The 15,993-nt window shown below is 34.1% G+C and overlaps 1 pseudogene across 1 annotated transcript; it reads left to right on the forward strand.

The window, feature by feature from the left end:
* The first annotated feature begins 11,570 nt into the window (after positions 1 to 11,570).
* Positions 11,571 to 13,554, forward strand: LOC143603107 (putative protein phosphatase 2C 55; annotated as a pseudogene). The gene is made up of 5 exons (XR_013147990.1): positions 11,571 to 12,398; positions 12,482 to 12,806; positions 12,874 to 13,011; positions 13,092 to 13,403; positions 13,490 to 13,554. The product of XR_013147990.1 is annotated as a putative protein phosphatase 2C 55 (transcript).
* The last annotated feature ends 2,439 nt before the right edge of the window (positions 13,555 to 15,993 follow it).

Raw genomic sequence — 15,993 nt, forward strand, 5'->3', positions numbered from 1 at the left:
AAAAGTTCACCTCACTTTATTAAACACGCATGAGAAGAACATTGGACTGGGGGGACTTGAAGAGGTAGGTCCCAGCAGAGCCCAGTTGGACCCGCAAGACTCACCTTAAACAGGGACGTCTGCGCAGAAACCAACTGGATCCGCAGGACCAACCATGCTCAGAGACGTGACGTCCTTACGCGCAGTACGCAAGCTGTTCCCGCAGGAAATGCCTCCCAATGGTGGACTCCGCCTGTTCCCGCAGCTGCGGATACAAGCCATCAGGGAAGGCCACCCGCGCAGCAAGGCTACACGCACAAGGCACTTAGCTCTCACTCAGTGTCACCTGAAGGAATGAGCGAAGCCGGGAACAATCCCGCACAAGGGCGGGAGGGGGAATACTCCCGCCCAAATAAGCCAGTCCGTATGATACGGGAAGATCTTCTGTACTGTACCTGACGAGGTATGGGAAAAAGATCTGACTAAAGATACGACAGCTTATGGACAACAGTATGGCGAGCAACATGCTCCTACACTGTATGTCACTATTAGCCGCTGCCTACTCACCAACTCTTGTCATACCACGTGCGTAGCCGGCAGTTGGTGGAAAAGGAATAGTATACAGTAGGTCTGGTCGCTATCAGCCGCTACCTACCCACCAACTACCAGCAGGGCACGTGCGTAGGCTACTGTTGGTGGAACAGGAACACTGTTGCAGCCGGCCATACCTCCTTGGAAACCTACCTTCGGCTATAAATACCACAAATGGTATGACCATCTCATCATATCACATCTTATCACATTATCATCATATTATACCTGATATCTGCTCTAGCAATCTCTTAATATACTTTTATATTTAAAGAGCAATCTAGTCTGATTCTCACGCCGGAGGGTGGTCACAAGGAGGAACCCCCCCCCCTTCTCAGTGACGAGCTCACGGTGTCTGTTTTGCAGGTTATCAGAAGAACCATCTTCTCAGGGTCCAACCCCTCGTGGGAAACAGCTATCCAACCCCCAGGTTACCAGTAATCTGTCCGGGGTCCGGTTAGTGTTTCTTCAAAGAGTATTACTTGGTCTGAAGTAGTTGGAGACTTGGAAGCCCTTAGATGCCTTATCATTGGAAGGAGTTTATTCATAGAAGCCTTTAGGTAAAGTGCCCTTACACAAGGGCATGCATTTATCTTGATTCTCGTGAAAATATGAGATCTAAGTAAAAAAATTATTTAAATATTGTGTGTAATAAGTAGGTGATGAGGTGAAAATTAAAGAGGTTAAGGATATTTATAGAGTTAGAGTTGAAATCAAGGGTTTAAGGATTTATTATAATATTATGTGGCCGATAATGTAACGGTTAAGAGCGCCTAAGGGTGCCCACAGCATTGTAGAAAGTAGAATAGTCTAAATAAGATTGAATTGTAGATATTGACTGGAAACTATACCATGACATAATTAACTCCATTAATATATGATTAAGTTAAATATGGGCTTTTTTGCTCCCCAAAGGCCCCAAGTTCGAGAGATACGAGTGATTTTAAATGAAAGAAATAAAAATACATTTTTTTTTCCTATTTGATTAGGTATAGATGAACATGCAAAATGAGATGGACCAGATTTTAAAGATAACCCACATTATTGTACTATATATAATATATTACTTACGACAAATTAAGACACCAAATTTTGAAGTAATTTACAACAATCAAAGCATGGTGTATACCAAATAACGCATGTAGCATAGGGTAAAATTGTTTAATATATAAAATATGTTAAAAATAGTTACAATATTGCTCCTTAAACTTTACTAACTTTTTGTAAATTTAAAAAATAGTTATAACAATGTCCCTTTAACTTTTAACCATATATCCTTTTAAATTTCATTTTTAGCCCAACTTCCACCAACGATATTTAAACGTTCATAATTTTTTCATACTTTTATATTTTTTTAAAAAAATTACGTCATAAAAACAAACATTTTATTCTCTTTGATTTGACTATGGTGTTGCTATAGTTTTTTTGGTTAAAAAGAATTAACATTTTACGTAGCGGCGTTTGCGATCCGGTTTTGATGGTTTTCAAATTAAACCGAAAGTCAAAATGTTAGTAACGGTTTTTTGTCATCGAAAGCCGAATCCGAACCGTTGAAAATTGAAACCGAACAATTACCAACGGTCTGTGTTTCCCACTGCATCACGCGGGCACCCCTCTAGTATCTATTTCATACATCATCACTACTTTTATAATTCTCTAACTTTTCTTATTATTATCATCTGTAAAGGAGAAAAATTTTAAATAGGTCAAAGAAGAAGAAGGAAGCTCAAATTAATCCAAATTTTCAAAAATTTCCCATAACTTCAAGCAAAACTCACGGAGGCGCTGCATTTGGTTTCCCGTCAACGGATTTCGGTCGTCACAAAAATGCTGACACGAATTTAAAAAAAAACATTAAAAAAACACGATTTTCGACGTTATTTGAAAACTCATGGAGTAGATGAAAATAAGAGCAAACATCACGGAGGAGATGATTTTGGTGGAAACGTTTTTCATACAAAAAATAACAAAGGAGATGGATTTGATCAGAAAATTATCGGGTTGGGTTAGACGTGTCAGTATTTTTGTGATGAATGAAATCCGTTGGCAGGAAACCAAATGCAGTGCCTCCGTGAGTTTTGCTTGAACTATTATGGGAAATTTTTGAAAATTTGGATTAATTTCGGTTTCTCCCTCCTCCTTCGGCCTATTTTAAGAATTTTAAGACTTTTCTCTCTTAATTGTGGTCATTGTTTTAGGCTTTTAGCCTCTCTTTAATTATAATTTACCAATGACCGGTTTTATCACCATCCACTAATATCCGCCCCAGTCATATCTCATTATATTATATTACTAGCTTAAAAGCCCATGTTCACACGTGATGATATAAATAATAAAGTTAAAAATAAAGCAAATAAGTACATAATATATATGAAAAAATATATTAACATCTATGTTTATATCTATACTATGTGTACATAAATTGATTTTATTTATATCGCTAAATGACTTTTTTCAAAAAGAAAAAGAACTTAGTATAAAACTAAAAATAACGCAAGTGCAAAAACATACCCGAGAATGCTTCATATATGGGAAATTTTATTCTCAGTATCGTATATGTATAATTGAAAGAATTTTGGTTATGAACCAACTTTTTTTGAAAAAAACTTCTCACACAATAATAATTATGAGCTACACTATGAAAATTTTTTTGATAAGTTTGAGGGTGCTTCTTGACTTTACTATAATGACAACACATAAAAATAATGCGTTAACCCACTTAATTTTGTGAATGCTTTGCTTCACTTGAGCACAATTTTGTATGACATGTTTCACATACAACATTCAGATCACCATTAAAGAAAAAGTCAATGCTGACACAAATGTTTCAAATTTGATAAAGGATAGAAGTATTGATAGGGCTGGTGGTGGCATCTCGGAAGTATTCGTCATCTTTTCTTAAATTTTAATAGTTGTGAAAAAAATAGTCAATTTCCCAAATCCCGAATCTTTTAATTATTTCCAAAAATGTCATTGAAAATAAATTCGAAATGCAAATCACGTTTAAAATTCTAACTTTCATTTGTTTGACATTTTCAATTCAAGACTTTAAACCCGTAACAAATTTGACGAAAAATCTATTTGCAGTCTCAAAATTTTAAAAATACTCATATTACCTATTTTTGGCCCGTAACAAATTTCGAGCCAAATGTAGTTAACATGTACCAAACAATCTATTTACCAACTTTAGAGTTGTAATAATCAAATTTAAGTTTCATAAAAAAACCAAAAATAATCATAGAAAAAAACAAGAAACTAAATATGGTCAACTTTATTATATATTAAAGTGAATGGTACATACTAACCTTACATCTTAACATATATATAGTTTGCTAAAATAACCAAAAAAATAAATTGATAGATTTAAAACATATATTTATAATTTATAAGTTTATATGAAAATTTACAAAAAAAATCAATAAATAAATGGATTGATTTTAGAAAAATAGATCAACTATTAAGCATATATTTATAATTTAATGATTAAAAAAATTGTTTCGTAACATAAAAGTATATTCGAGTTTTTTTTATTTACAATCCTCAACAATATACATAGTATAATATGTTAATTATAACATTTGAAATGATATTCTGTTCAATCTTTAACAAACACTATTTGTTGTTGATTTGTGGATTTTACCAGGTATGTTTTGAAATATATTCTAACAACGTATAATGATATAATATGCTAAATATTTATTTTTATAAATATGTGTGCGTGTGTGTATTAGATTAATATAATTTAAATGAAAATGAATAATATAGAGTTACGGGTTTAATCATAAAGCAACATGTGTCCACAATTGTTTTATTTTATTATAATAGATAGATTTTTATCATATTGAGTTATTGATTATGCTCTTGAACACATCATACATAGAATCTTAGATCTTGCCCGGCTTTTATACTTGGTAAGAATATACTTAAAGGACTCCTGCACCTTAAATTATTACCAGAAGGTGTTATTATTATTATTTTGTATGTCAATTTAGATCACTGACGGCCACTGGTCACTCTATCATCTTCATTTTTAGAGTACCGGAGATCATCTTTAGGAAGAAACTAACCATATGTGATAAAACTCCATGACTTAACTTGAAACCCTTATTTTATCACAAGTGAGACTTGAAATTAATATCTCCTCCTTTTTAAATAAAATAATTGATTGTCTCGCCTCAATAACTTGGGATTGGGATTATTGAGTATTGTCTATTAAAAATTATTAGTTGGAACGATGCGGGATATTGCATCTATAAAATTTATGATCTAACTACTATATTAAAGTAACATATGGTTTTCGCGTGACCTTTAATTAAGATATCAACATAAAATTCTACCTCAACAATTTCGAAAATTATAATTTACACTTAATAAGTTGTTTAATTTTAATCTACCAATTTATGCTATTAAAACAAAATCATTCTTCCATAAAGTATGTTATTATGAATCCATAAGATAAAAATATGTTGTATTAAACATATTTTTAGACATATAAATATATTTTAATATGCTTTTAAGACGACAAGGTATGTTATTACGTATATTATTAAATTTATTTTTTTATTGTATTTTTTTAACCACCCGTGTATTACACGAGCTATATCTTAGTATAAAACAAAAGCCATTATAAACTTGGAATGATTATGGAACCAATTATTTTGTTGATTACCATAAATAATTGGGTTATGATCGATCAAATGATCACTTTTGGAGTTTTGGGTGTATGGTTGGATGTACTTTTTGTATGTGGAGCACAAATAGAAAGCAATAACGATTAAGAATAATAGCTGGATTTGAAACATCGTTAGAAAGAAAGGCAGTGTTTTTAGAAAGGAAGATTTGATAATTTTGATCTAAAGGATGAATACATGCTGACATTAAGAACCACAAAAGTAAACTGACACTTTATAAAAAAATCTACTTTAACCGTTCAGTTAAATAACTTGTTTTTAAGAAAATTAGTACTTTTTTTAAGAGAATATCTCTATATCATAGAATAGAATAGTAACAATTTTCAAAAGTGTTTCAATTGGGCCACTCATGCATATTTTCCATAAATCGGTTCACTAAATCTATAAATCGAGTCTCACCAATTTTTTTGTGCGTCAAGAATGAAATGGAGGATAAGATGTGAGGGTCGGAATTTGCAATATATGTAGTTAAATTTAAAAAACATTAATTATATTAAAATTTAAAAATAAAAAATAAAATCTATGTTGTCAATCGGCGCCAACTTAAAAAAAAGATAAAAAGATTTCATATGTGAAAAAAAAAAGACTAAAAAAACATTTTAAAACCTTTAATTTAATAAAATATGAAAGTTAAGTGACTTTGTTGAAACAATTTTTAAAGTTTAGTGATCTAATTAGAATACTTTTAAAACTTGGTTATTATTTTATAAAGTTGCCCCTTGTTTTTTTAACAGCAAGACAAGAAGATAAAAAAATGACACCAAATATACAAAAAGATGTTAATTAAATACACCCCATTTTATTCAAATTAATACTATTATTAAGGATTATAAGTCAAGATGTTTTGGAGCTAATAATCTGCTCTCTTCCTTTCAGAGTTGATTGGGAAAATTCTACTTTCAGAAATTCGATTATAGCTGTTTAAAATTAGGGATGTTTTTTTTTCTTTTCCAAAACGGTTTTCCATCTTGAATCCCAAACTAGCGCCAATCCGTTGGGTCGGGTCAGGTCGGATCGAGAATTGGTTTGGGCCAAACCTGCTATGAGCCAATGGATCTAAACCAAAGGACCCAATCAGGTACTCTAGTCCAAGAGGCCCATCAAGTTAACAGGGCGCTAAGAGGTTTATTGTAAGTTATAAGGAACGTCGATTGATAATGTAAAATTATGAATGAATATTGTGATTGTGGTTAGCTTCTTCTTCTTCCCATCTCCAAATGTGATAAATGAACTTCCCATCCATTTTACGGTATTTGTTCTTTGATTTTCAGTGTAATCGTTGATTCGTTTCAGCAATATGAATAAAAACATCGCGATTCCATTATGATTTGATCATTACTTAGGTGATGTTTGTTTGAAGACAAAAACTGTCTGCAATATTTTTTCATCTGATTTCATGTCTGCAACTAAAGATGTGGTCTGAAGTTTTGCAATTTGAAAATATAATACTGTTTGCTTTATAAACTAGATATGTCTGCATAAGCTGAAAATTAGTTATCTATCATACATATCATAGTAGAATGAAGTCATTTAACGTCTGTAAACTGCAAAAATAATTGATAGTGATGTACGAATTGTGGAAGTGGGTGGTGGTGGACGATGGTGGCAGACGATTGTGGTAGGGGATGAACGGTGTTGGTGGACGGTGGGTGGCGGTGATGGACGGTTGTGGTGGGTGTGGACGGTGGTGGGGGCGTGGGTGGGTGGACGGTGGTGGTGGATGATGGTTGTGGCCGACGGTGGGTGGTGGGTGGTGATGGACGGTGGTAGTGGTGGTGGGTGATGGTGGTGGACGGTGGTTATGGCCGACGGTGGGTGGTGGTGGTGATGGATGGTGGGTGGTGGTGGTGGGCGATGGTGTTGGTGGCTCATGGTGGGTGGTGGTGGTGTTGGACATTGGGTGTTAGTAGGATGTTAAGAAGTGTGAAGAAGTTGAACAATAGCTTATTTTTTAAGACCATAAAAGCATTTTTCATATATTTTTTTCTAAAAAAACAGTGTTCAGAATCTTATGTCTGCGCGCCTGCAGACGTCAGCTCCTTGCAGACCCTTCAAGCAAAAACAAACAGAACCTTAGCTGTGTTAATATCCATTCACTTCAAAACCGGTTACAGTGTGTCACCGGGTCGGGTTAGAAACCAGTTCACGGGTCCAAACTGGTTTTTGCCCACCTATGCTACAAAGTGTGGAAAGTGAATTCGGTGTATGGCCCAATATAAGAAAGTATTTTTGGCCCGGTATACGTTTACCGAATTATTCATGGCCCAAGCCCAGCGTATTTAAAGTTCATGAGACCCTGTTATTTTTATGTTTATTAGGTAGGCTGACCCTTTTTGATGGGTCATGGGTAAGTGAAGAGTTACCATCTTACAGAGAAAAAGAACAAATATGATTTAGAAAAAAGAGAGAGGATGAAAAACCAAATGTTCATGGTATAGAAATAAAAAATGATTTTTGGGACCTAGACCCTAGGATAAAGTAGACAATATGAGATGCTATCAATTATCATGACGTGGGAGAATATGAAAGCAGATTGCGGTGGTGGATCTTAAGGTGTGTTTTGTCTGAGAATTTAATGGAATTAGAATATGAATTTCATATACTCTAGCATGTTTGCATTATATAATTAGTTGTAACCGAATATATTTCGTTGATAACGCGATTCTTTAGAATGAAATTTGGAACTAAATTAATTATACTAGTTAGGTGCCCGCACGATGTAGCGGGGAACAATATTCTAGCTCAACTCGAACTTCATACCGAGCCTGACTCACGTTTGTTTAATTATTTTAAATATTTATATAACTTGAATACTTTTAATCACGTCTCTATAAAACATATAAGAAGGAAAAAATAATTAAAGTTGAGTAATATTTGGATAAATTTGAGGGGTCAAAGTTGTAAGTATTACATAAATTTTGAATTAAAACAAGTTAAAAAGATAAATGGTTGGATATGTATTATATGAAAACATGAGATTGTAAACATTTGTCCTTTAAGAAACTTGTACATTCATACAGTAATGACTTGTACATTTTAAACCGTCGATCTGTTTTGAAAAAAATTATATTGAAACGTCGACAAAAATAAGCTCGTTTAAATAAGTATGTTCGGATTTTTGTTAACCGTATTTTTGTAAAACATACATGAAGAAAACCAAAAACAATAAAGCTAGAGTAGAAAATGGGTAATCATGAAGGATTAAATTTGTAACTAATTCTTAAATTTACAAAATCTAAGTAAAGTTGAGGTACTATACTTGTAATTGTTTTTATATAGATCAAATGAACGTGAGTGATATGTGTGAAAAAGACAAACTTATCCCTACTTTAACATGTAACTTATGTATCATAACTTGTAAAACTCTTAATTATAGCGTCTTAATTTGCCAATCACTTACATATTATATATAGTATAGATAAAATGTACATAGACCTAACAACCCTTACAAGTTACAAGTTGTGAAAGAATTTAATCAAAGGAGTTTGAATCTCGATTGTCACACTTTGTTGCTGCCACCACCATCGCTGTCATCATGCAACCACCAACCATGACTCTGTTCTGTTGTCATCGACGCAATCACTTGTATTGTTGTTGTTGCCCCTAGCCCCCACTACATTTTGTTGTTGTTGCCTTCACCACCGCCTGCACTGATATACGTAATAACAAGCCGTGACGTAGAAAGAATTTTTTTTCTTTCAGGTTCGAAAATTTTCGAGAGACAGATAACCAATTTTCCATCATTAACTTTCAAGTTTTTCTGTCCGGTTTGCTTAAGTGGTTTGGGTTGAGTCATACAATAAAAATAACAAAAATCAAATTAAAATGCAAAAAATTAGTGTTATGGGCTTAACAAGTTACTATTTATTATTGAAATGTAAGCTAAAGTTTGTTGTCAAGGTTACTAAGGGCTCAGTGTAAATGTTTCTATAGGTGCGATTTCGAAATACACGAATATATAACACTATGTTTTTTTGTACAAGTTTAACCGAACTCGTTCCCCTACGCATAGTATTGCAAAAATCCGACTAGGTGTCGATTAACCCCTATTAATCGCTACTCCCAATTTCATTGATTAATTTTGGGCTAATCGGCCAATTAATGAGTCAATGATCAAATCCGACAAAAATAAAGATTAATTTGACTTAATCGGCTTTTTCTGATGAGGTTCTAGCCCAAATCGGCAGTTTCCGGCAGAAACTAACGGTTTACACCGAGATTCCAGCCTCTTTCCGGGCAACATATGTTTGTATATGTATAAAACTGGAAATTACATATAAACATGCGCGCGCATATATAAAACTGAAAAACATACATTAAAGTTCGATCTAATTAATCGCTAGTCCCCATCTTACTGCTAGACTTGCGATATTTACAACACCGACTATGCCTATGTGAACAACCACCGATCACAGTATGATATGTTTCATTTTCTTCTTTGCTTTATCAATTTGAGTCTTGTTTAAATTTCATTCCCCATAAAAAATTTTAAAAGTTAGCAAAGCAAGCGCACGCTTAGTATAGTTAATAAAAGAAGAAGCAAAGTCAAGTCACGTTCAAAACTACTGCAAAAAAAAAAAATTATAATAATAATAATAATAATAATAATATTTCTCGAAGATCGTATATTAACGTACACGCGTAGGTCTATGATTCGTTTGACTTTTCCAGACCAGTGAATGTGTGAATTTACAATAAGACCCTCGGCCTAATAAGCAAGCGGTATGATTATGATTTATGAATGACTGACTCCGGATCTCCGGTCCATTTCTATTTCAACGTCAAATTAGGGCTTTAATTTCTCCCCCAAATTCCCGGAGCCGCCATCTTAATCTGCACCAATATTCCACTCCGCCGTCAATTGGCGGCCGATCAGTTCTCCACATCACTACCTCAACAAGGTATTCTATACTCTATTCATGTTTTTTATTCAAATTATTATTTTTCTCTATAACCTGATCTCTGTATCTGTGGAGTGTGTTCAGCTGGAATGAATTTCAATCGATTAGTTAGTTTGATACTGTTGTTTTTTATGCATATAAGATACTATCTCAAATTTCTAGGGTTAAGTATTTGTGATTTTCAGAATAAGTAGGATTTTAGTGTTGTTAATTTTATGGACATAAGGTGATTTACTAATTGTAATAAGTTAGATTAGGAGAGCAAAAAACGAGATTTAGAAATAGTTATAGAATCTAATCATCTATCGTCATCACAGAAAGGGATTGGCCATGAGAGTTAGGTCACAAGTATACGCATGATCTTAAAATACCTGTGATTTGACTGGTTTTTTTCTCACGTTCTTTAGAACTTCTGTGTAAATACTTTTCTTTCGTTTACCAAGTCGAGTCTAAAAGGAAATGATAGATGCATGCTAAGGTGTTCACAGTTTGATAAATTATGGGGTGAATCGGTAACTACGGTTTCGGGGATTGGGTGGTCAAACGGACCGTTTGGTTTTACCGGTTTTGCAGTTGAACCGATTTTTTTTTCTTTCGAAATCATCAGTTTGTAACTTTGTATAAAAAGTTTGAAGTGTTGAAGTTGGTTTTTGATTATAAATACGTACACATAATCACATGTTTCAAAAGTGAAAAAAATATTAATAAAGGTTAAACGGCCGGTTCGGTTTACATAGTGTCAAGTTCCAAACTGGATCAAGTGTTAAACTGTTAAACTGAACAGTGAACTGAAGGGTTTGGATCTCAAACAACCCTACCTGCTTTGGTTTGGGGGGGGGGGGGGGTTGGCCAGTATCAGCAGTTTGTTAAGACCCTTTTATAATTAAGAACACATTAAGGACACACACTGGGCACTTGAGCACATCTATGAGACACTTTGTCGAGGGCATGTTCCAAAAGAAATTGTTAACAACCATCATACTGTATGTATTGAAATATATATTTTTTAATTTTTTCTCTATTATTACTATCATCATCATGAAAGATTGAAAGCGATTGCAGACATTTTCTATCCAAAAGTCAGAGCAAAGGAATGAGATTTAAACTGCACGCTTGTCACAATCTTAACAACCATCATACTGTATGCTATAGAAATATATATTTTTTATTTTCTTCTCCTTTGCTATTACTACATCATCATGAAAGATTTAAAGCGATTACAGACATTTTCTATCAAAAGTTAGAGCAAAGGAATGAGATTTAAACTGCACGTTTATCACAATCGTAATCCAAAATTTGTTTCTAGTGCTTGACTAGTCTGTCACTCTTATATATTTCTATTTTTAACTCGATTGTTACTTCAGCAGTAAGTGCAAAACTGTTTTTCGAGCCAGGTTTTTGTGTATATGTTGATGAAATTGATTGGATTGAATCTGACAGATAAATGTGCATGAAGTTATGAGATTATCCCTCGAATGCTGTGAGACTGCAAGGGCAAGATGCCATACATGTATTTCTCAAAACTGAGAGGTATATTCAAACAGGGGATTCAAAGAACCAGTATTGGCCCAGAAGCTATCTTTCAGGACTCATTGGAAGTTCTAATTGGTCATGGGAAACTTTTGTTTGGTAAACCTAAGTTCTACTCTAGTGATCTGAATATTCTACTCAGCAATATTCCCCATGTGCTGCTCAATTGAACTTACAACCCGCTAGTAAAAAGAAGAATCTTTCTGTTATGGGAGCTGTTTCACGTACATTTTCCACTCCGTCTGTGTCAGGACATCATTTCAAGTTTGTGGGTATCATGTTGGTAATCTGCAGTCCGGGGTCTGGTCAAATATACTCTGGTAATAGCAATCTTAAGATGCCTATGGCTCTTTGCAGCTCTAAAGCGTTAATCAGAGGAAGTTATTTAAGTAACAATATCATAACCTCCACACGTGAGAACCTTATGGGCTATATTGATAATTTTTGTAGGAGTTTCCATAGTTTTGGGGAAGATTAGTATGAATTCAAGAAATAAGGAACAATCGGATAGTAATTCTATGTATGGATACTTTATTTATCATGTTGCCAAGACAAACAATGGTTTCAATCCGTTTCTAGGGTTTCAATGGAAGAGCTTTCTTATGTCAGTTCAAGCATGCTTAACTGCTGGAACAGCCTCTGATGTGTTCTCAGATAATCGTGTTCATGATGATCAGATAACCAAATCTGCAGGCTCTTCTGATAGGTAATATTAATAGTGTCTTAGTTCGTTTTTGAGATCGTTTAAAACTTAAAAGTATCTAAAATCTTTTATTTTGTTGACTACAGTAAAATTTTATCAGACCGACCATTGAAGCTGCTTTCAGGATCATGTTATCTGCCTCATCCTGATAAGGAGGACACAGGCGGTGAAGATGCACATTTTATTTGTTCTGATGAACAAGCTATAGGTGTGGCAGATGGTGTAGGCGGTTGGGCTGATCTTGGTATTGATGCTGGGAAATATGCACGTGAACTCATGTCTAATTCAGTAAGTGCGGTTCAAGATGAGCCTAAGGGTTCTGTTGATCCTGCTAGGGTTTTGGAGAAAGCTTACATCAAAACTAAAGCCAAAGGATCCTCTACTGCTTGCATTATTGCACTCACAAATCAAGTAATAATAATTTGTTAATTTAATTACCCATTTTTGGGGCTGTTAGCAATTCATGTTCTTTTTGCAGGGTCTTAATGCCATTAATTTGGGTGATAGTGGGTTCATGGTAGTTAGAGATGGATGTACTGTTTTCCGGTCTCCTGCTCAACAACATGATTTTAATTTCACATACCAACTTGAGAATGGAAGCAATAGTGATCTGCCAGTTCTGGCCAGGTATTATATATAAATGTATTATATAATTTATTGATTAGAGATGTATGATGAAAAAGGTGGTTTAAATAGGCATGTGATACAATGATGCAGGTGTTTTCAATTCCTGTTGCACCAGGAGATGTGATAATAGCGGGCACTGATGACTGTTTGATAATTTGTACAACAATGATATCACTGCGATTGTGGTTCATGCGGTGCGAGCTGGTTTGGAACCGCAGGGTGACGGCTCAAAAGATAGCGGCTTTGGCTCGACAACGAGCACAGGAAAAGGATAGACAGACACCTTTTTCTGCTGCAGCTCAAGAAGCCGGGTTTAGGTATTATGGAGGGAAACTTGACGATATTACTGTTGTTGTCTCATACATCACCACTTCAAAAGATGTAAGCATCTCCCTCTCACACACACAGCAAGTGATTTTTGTAAATTGGACAGGCTTTCTGACACATGGTCTGTATCTGTGATGCAGGAGGACCCTTCGTCATCGAGCTCTTCATAGGTGATTTCGTGGATCAGTTTAGTCATACGTGATGGCGTTTTCTGTTTGGTGCTTGTGTGGTCTCGTGTTTTGATAAAATACGAACGGGATAGTGAAGTCTGTACATAGCAGGACATTAGTATTTTGTATGTGAAGGCATGATAATGTGCTCTTGGAAGGATTAAAGCAAACTGGGAGTTCTTTTTGTTAAAATATCTTATTTGACGTTCCTTAGTCCTTACTAAAAAAAATTGGTCAATAAATTCTCATATATTATTTTGGGGTACCTGCTAAATAATATATTAAAAAGTTAAATTATTTTTATGAAAACAAGCCAAATATTTTTTTAAACGTTTAATCTCTTATACTTCTGTTAAATTTAGATACCATCTTGGGCATACGTTCATCTTTCTGTGTTGAAGATGCAGATTGGGATGAAAAGTTGGTAAATCAAACTACTTGTGTCATGAGTTTATGATTGTGGTAAAAATATAATAAAAGAATATTTTCTGTTTAGAAGATATTTTTTCGTTAGAAGCAATCTTACAGATTTAATCATAGTTATGTATCTTTTAATTTTTTTTTTCTAACGGTAATATTCCTAATGACGGGCTCTAGCAAGTAACTAGACTCAAATTAAAGAGGCGATTAACAACACAATCAACAAATTTAAAATACGGTGCTCATTGCCAACTAAGGCCAAGAACAATTAAATATACACCAGCTAGACCACTCTAAACTTTCCATTTTAGCATGGTGTTTGATCCACGAGGACGAGCCAACTTCAATTTGTTTAGAGTTTTCTCCACTCTAGTCGTTTCACTTATGAATATCTTTGCATTTCTAGCCTTCCATGTCCACCAACAAGTAGAAAGAATAACTGCATAAACTGTGTTCCTCAACTTTCCATTAAAATTGCCATTCAAGCATAATAAAAACCACCTGACTGAGCGAGTTACGCTCAGCCACCCTGTGCTTGATCCACTGCTGGATATCAAGCCAAACTCTTCTCGCCATTCCACACTCAAAACAGTCCAAGTCCTCATTCGGTCTCCCACACAATTTGCACAATTTCACCAAAAAATTTCAAATTTTTTGATTTGTCCGGCCAAACGCTCACTAACTCCGTTATCCCGATGAATCAACGAGCAACAACACGTAGAAAGGGTTGAAGGTCAAGACAACTGACAACCGGCTCTGTTTTTTTGTTTCTGTTTTTGCGCTAGATCAATCTATCCTAGCAAGTTTACGGGATTAAATAACTAATCATAGTTAACCATACATTGCCATTCCAGCCTTCGCGGCTCTTGCCTTTGGGGAGTGAAGACCTGGGGTCAAAACCTATTATGAAAGTAGATTTTATCTTGGAGTAATTTAAAAGTATAAGTAAAAATAGATGAGTGTGTATAGACATTAAAGAAAAAAATAAAGGTATACTTTTATATCTTTTAGTTACCTTCGTGAGTCCTAACCTCTTTAACGGTATTAATAGATATTAAAGTACCAAAAGACTTTTAACACAATTGTAGTAACATGTATTAAAGTTTATTTACGATCATTCTTCTATGAATTTAAAAATGCTTGAAATTCATGCCCCTTAATAGTAAGTTATCAACTTATTAGAGTTAATTGTTTGGTTAGTCATTGCGTTTTTCAGATGTTACACAATTACTTAATAATTAAAGAATTGGTCCTAATGGTTGTAAACTTATTACTTTAGTAACTAGGGCTGCATAAATATTGTAACTACGGTGGCCGTTGCCCCTAAAAGTCGTGAAATTTCTTTGATAAGTGAGCTAGGATTAATCTATCCTAGCAATTTATAGGATTAAATATTTAATCGCTATTAACCATACATTGCCACTCAATCATGAGGGCTCTTGCCCTTTGGAGTGAAGACCAGATGTCAAAACCTAGCATGAAAGTAGATATTATCTTGTAGTAGTTTAGGAGTAGTAGTATGAGTAGATGCGCTTGTATAACTAAAAAAAAGTTAAGCATACATTAAATTAAATTAAAGTATTTTTATGTATCATTTAGGCACCTTCGTAAGTCATGACCGCTTTAACGGTATTAATAGGTATTAAGTGACCAAAAGACTTTCAACCCAACTGGATTAATAGGTATTAAAGTTTGTTTACAATCATTCTTATATGAATTTAAAAATACTTGAAATCCATGCATCCTAAATAATAAGTTATTACTTCCTCCGTTTCATTAAAAGTGTCATGGTTTGAAAAATATAAAGTTTAAAGAAGATTAAATGATTACCTTTTTTGTTTACAAAATGACAATAATGCCCCTTAAAAACTGGGTCCATCAACATTGATTATTAATGCTAGTTATTTGTGTTTAAGAGTAAAACTTGGAAATTGACTAATAAATTTTGAAAGTGAACATTTATAATGGGACAACTAAAAATGAAAATATGAACACTTCTAATGAGATGAAGGAAGTAACTCATTAGAAAATCGTTTGGTTAGTCACTATGCTTT

This window comes from Bidens hawaiensis, unplaced genomic scaffold (genome assembly GCF_021521415.1).
Source record: "Bidens hawaiensis isolate Kalapana, Puna unplaced genomic scaffold, B.hawaiensis_p1.1 tig00060820_1, whole genome shotgun sequence".
In the NCBI taxonomy this organism is placed as follows: domain Eukaryota; kingdom Viridiplantae; phylum Streptophyta; class Magnoliopsida; order Asterales; family Asteraceae; genus Bidens; species Bidens hawaiensis.